A 5,228-nucleotide genomic window follows, 5' to 3' on the forward strand; every position below is an offset into this window, starting at 1 on the left:
AGAAGAGCGACCACTCGTTTGTTACTACAAATACTTCAACACAATAAAATCCCTATGTAGATTTTATAATTCATTTTCATTTTAGGCATCAGTCAGATGTTCATATGAGAGTTAAGGATATGCCACTTGTCTGAGTTCCGTTGCCATGCCTTGCCAAATGAATTGGAGCAGGCTTCCAAAATTGCCACATGGTAAAACATTTATCTCGCCGTCTGCAATTCAGTGCCAAGCTTTACAACCATCACACTACCTTAATGCCCAGTCCTATATCCGTCACTAAGTTTCTGGACACTGGGCGTAAAAGTTTTTGGTCAACATGTAATCTTACTTTTAAATTTCATTCTGCTTTGTTTGTGCTTGCTGCTGGTGTTTGTGTGTGTGTGTGTGTGTGTGTGTGTGTGTGTGTGTGTGTGTGTGTGTGTGTGTGTGTGGGAGGGAGGGGGCTGAGGTTACCAACCAACAATGCTGCATATATTAAACTTCTACACCAGCCTGCTCCCGCATTAGTGTCCATTTGGCCTAAGGACACTATTCTATATGTCCATGTATTCTAGCCCCACTTGGAACATAAGCTACGGTATGTTGTTCCACATCATGTTGGCAAAATGTTGGAAGAAAATATCTTTCAATAAGTTTCAAGATGATGAAGCCTTTTCAAAATAACAATTACATTTTTGTCAGTGTCTGACGGTGAGCTTGGAGATGATAGTCTTGACCAAAAGCTAAGAATTCATCACGAGCCAGCCACTGAACTTGTCTGTCAGCAAATATGCTTTTTTTGTTCAAGAGTCATTAAATAGCTTGTTTGAGGAATGTCTGCCTGTCAGCATTTGATCCCAAAGTCAAGTGGGATCGTCTCACCTGCGACACTAATGAGAAGAAGTTGTGTAGGAAATGGATGGATCTTCTGTACATCCTTGAAGTTCCAACATTGCCTCTTCTACTTGTTTATGCATGACGGAATGTGAGAGCGGTGACCACTTGAAGGCAGGTCAGCCGGCTTTCAACTTTCCCAGTCATGATGAATGCACCTCACCGTTCCTTGCCATTATAATTCTGCTGAAGAACGTCACCACATGCACCTGAGCTCTCATTCATCTTCAGCTTTTTACCTGCGGTCATTGCAGCATGTGCATATTTTATTCATGGTTTATGTGCGCTATCATTTATGTTTGTGTTTACGGTGCACACTCAAATCAAAGCCATTGAGTTTCTTTGTTTTTTTTCCAGTAATGTTTTGGACTCTCAACGAATCAATTGTGTGAAATGTTATTTGCGCATGAATATGAAGAAATGATTACCTTTTTCTTCCCCCATACGATTAGTGTCAAAGGTCAAATGATCATCGGAGCATTCAAGAGTTATTTACCATGTGACCAGAAAACAAGAGGAGCTTTTTGAAATGCTTTTGCATTATTCATCATTTCATCTGCTACATTGGTTATCGTAAAACAATTCGAAAAGCTTCAATGGATTCGAAGGGTGACCTTGCTTTCCTTCCTCATCTGGGTGATGAATTTCCGTGTAGAGCTTCAGAAATCATTTAGCCACAATTTATTCTGTGAGTGTTGCAAATACAGTTTAATATAACAAAACAAAGTAACAAACAAACACTGCATGCTTTGGATTTCCCTCAGGGTACAAATTGATCAAGATACATGTTGTACGATATTAGTGTTGTCATTTTAACCTTATTTTCTATCTTCTCCTTTATAAAGTGGAACTTGAGCAAAAAGGTATTGGCATGATGCCAGACTATTTACAGCATCTTGGCTATCAGGAAGAGATGTCATAGAAAGCCTTGTCGTTTTCCCTGAGCTTTTCCTCTATTATTTTCCTGCCATGCTCATCTTAAACTGTCTTGAGAGTTTGCTGACATCAACACTGTGATGGCTGACGCAAGCCTGTGTACACAGGAAAAGGACGTGTGCTTGTTACAAAACAGACTCCCGTCAAGCGATAAAAATATAAAACATGTTTTAATAATGTGTCCCACAGCTCTATAGGGTTTACTTGCAAGATGCCTTTGAATTAGAGCAACGGATACCATCGTTTGGGTAGATGCTACTTCAACATTGCAGTGGAAGCAAATGAAAAAAGAAACATACCAAAGGTTCTTTCATATACGAGTCGAGTTTCTTACTCTGATTTCCTGGCACATTCTTATCTTGCATGCGTTTCCGCAAATATCTTTTTGGCTCATTCAGACGTGTCTTTCAATCTTTTATTCAGGATTTTGTTTGTTCTCGTTTTGCCCACACAGAAGCAGAAATAGCTGGGATTATCGGGTAGATGGAGAATACCAACAGGCATGGATGTCATAATCAGGCTAACATCTGAATATACGTACATTTGTATCCATTTTCAAAGAAATACAAAAGTTACATCTTACATAATCCAGATCTTTGGTGGCAAACTCATGTGACTCCTGCACAATGCACAATGGACTCACTGAGTAATTAAAGGAAGCCTAATATTTACAATTGCTTATAGTAATAATGTTTCAAATGCTAAATATAATTTTACATCTGAGGTAAAGGGGCTTCTAAAGTCTAACTTCTCTTGACTAAAACGCAGTATTCAATACTTGGGTCAGGTGTCCCATCAACAATATTGTAATAAGAGCCTCTCTCAGTTTAAGCGTGGGTCATTTTTATCAGTGAATGAAAAAAAAATGAGCTGAATGAAATTAATGTTCTATGCAAATAATTTTCTTGGTATGTGTGTAGCAACACTAGCTCTGAAAGCATACTGGACAAAGATGGATGACTTGCAAGCACGTATTTCCCATATTGCTAGTGCCTGGCAAGTATGATTAATAGCCCACTCATCCCATTCATTGACCGTATGGAGATAAGTTCTGGATGACGTTGTCTTTGTACCTTTGGAGTTAATTACAGCACATGTTCAACAAATGGCAATACAGTGTCTTGGAAAAGGTTAAGGATTCTTTTATCAGGAAAGGAAAATTATGCACATCAGCAACCTATTCCGATGGGAACTATGTAAATATTTGTACAAATGGTTTCATGAAAGCGCCCTTTGCACCCGCAATATGCTGTACTAAAAGGTGATATTCTGCAAATAGTTTTGATGTTATTTGCTCGCAGAAGCAAGTTTTGTCTGGAAAATAGGTAAGAGAAGTAGACATGGTCGGATTTATTGGGTGGAAAAAGTATTACGTTGGATTAGTTGTTATCATCACACGTTACTGCCATCACTGCCTGTAATCCCCCAACGCAACTTCACCAAGCACATGTAACCTTTAAAAAAAAAAAACAACGAGGCTGTCGTTCCCTTCAAAGAGTTAATTTTAAGAACCAACGCATCGCTAGTATATAGACAGTTTTATAAGATAATCCTTTGTTGATCCCCAGAGAGGAGATTCATGTGTTTCAACAGTATGGGGTAAAGCACCAGCAGCTAAAGATTAATAAAAAAAAAAAAAAAAACAATTTGAAAAGTCATTCTGTATGTGTGAAATGTCTATGGAGCCTGATTGCTTACGTCGTCATTGGAGCTGATGGATGCCCCTGGCCCTGGATGCCAATTTAGCACGAGCTGACATGATTCCAAATCCCATCAGATTAGCCAGTTCAAATGAAATCACTTGACATATTAAATGCAATGCATAAAGCTCACCATCAGGGGACCTAAATGTGTTGCGCTTGCATGTTCTTGCAGAGGACGCAAATAGAAGAAGTACTCTAGTAAATTGCTGTGCAATAGTGCACACGATGTCCTTCCGCTTTGCAAAAAACATACATTGGGTCTTATTCAATCTAAAAAACATCCTTGTTGTCTCGGTATGAAATGTGATTTATTTTGAATCATATTACTTTCTAGTAAATTGTCACCATGAAAATAATTGTAAGGAGAAAACAAAATGAATATGTTCAATTACACAGCATAGCGGCAATATCGTGTGCTCTATTATACGGACTCAGAAGGTCCTCGCATTCTGATTGCTCGGAGCATCATTTGTATTGATTGACGGTGCTTAGCAATTCCAATAGCAGCATGGCAAAGTCAGAATGGCTGCAAATCAGTTATGATTAGGAACATTGTGATTGCTCCACTGGCAGACATCAATAAGCCACTTAACAGACACCGGCTGGATGAATCCTGACATTGTACTTGTGCACATTCATCATCCAAGCAAATATCATTCATGTTTATTTCGATAAAGGAAGGCCCAAATCTTTGGATGGAAAAGTTGTTTTTAAATGATTTTGTCTTTCGAGAACGTCACAATGGATTTGAATTAAAACAGTAAACATCATTGACTCCATCCTTTCTACATTGTAGACACACAGACATATCACCTAACTATTCTGTTTTCTGAACAATCACAATGTATTGCTATTCGTGGATTTTCATTCCCAGATAAAAACGCCTGCAAGCGTTTGCTGGAGCTGTTGGATAGTTGCAATACGCCACTTTACATGAGATGCGGGGTTGTTGTGCTCGAGGCGCCGTATTACAGTTAACTTAGGTTCCATTTCAAAATGTAAAATGCTCAAATAGCATTAGCGGGGTATTGGGAGTACCCGCTTCGAATACAGGCGTGGGAGATCAAGGGGAATGTAGAAGCTGAGAATCAGTCCGGGTCCCTTCGTATCGATTGGGAAAGCCCTGGGGTGCCCTGCTTAGCAGCAAATAAATTGTTTGTCCCCCTGAGGAAGGCCAGCCCGGCTGAAATGCATTAGGGTATTATGTCCAGTTTGACATGCCCTGATATACTCTATAGGAGGCATTTGAACTTTATCCACAGAGTGCCTTGGGTTTTTATGTTTTTAGTATATTGTGTTTAAAGTCAGGTGGATAAATATATGGCTAGAAGCAGCACTTTCAAGCTGAAATGAAGCACGAGTATGAAAACATGTTCTAAATAGGATGGGGAAAAAAGTGCGTTACAGTTTGGTTCTGCTAATTTGAATGCATTAAAACAATAAGACCACTAATGCTGCACAACAGCAGATGTATGCTTGTGACATAATGAGTGAAGGGAACACACATTATTCATTTAGCAAACCTATTCATCATGATTAAGGACCATCTGTGTGTGTGTGTGTGTGTGGGGGGGGGGGGGGGTTAGGGTTAGGGTTAGGGGGGGACGCAGCACATCAATATTACATAGAATAAAAAAGCAATTTTGCGGTACTTTTGTCTTTTGTTGCTTACCGTAGGGCAAACAAGGCGGCTCTGTTGCTAAGCAACACACCAAA

The sequence above is a fragment of the Syngnathus scovelli genome, chromosome 12 (genome assembly GCF_024217435.2).
Source record: "Syngnathus scovelli strain Florida chromosome 12, RoL_Ssco_1.2, whole genome shotgun sequence".
Taxonomy (NCBI): Eukaryota; Metazoa; Chordata; class Actinopteri; order Syngnathiformes; family Syngnathidae; genus Syngnathus; species Syngnathus scovelli.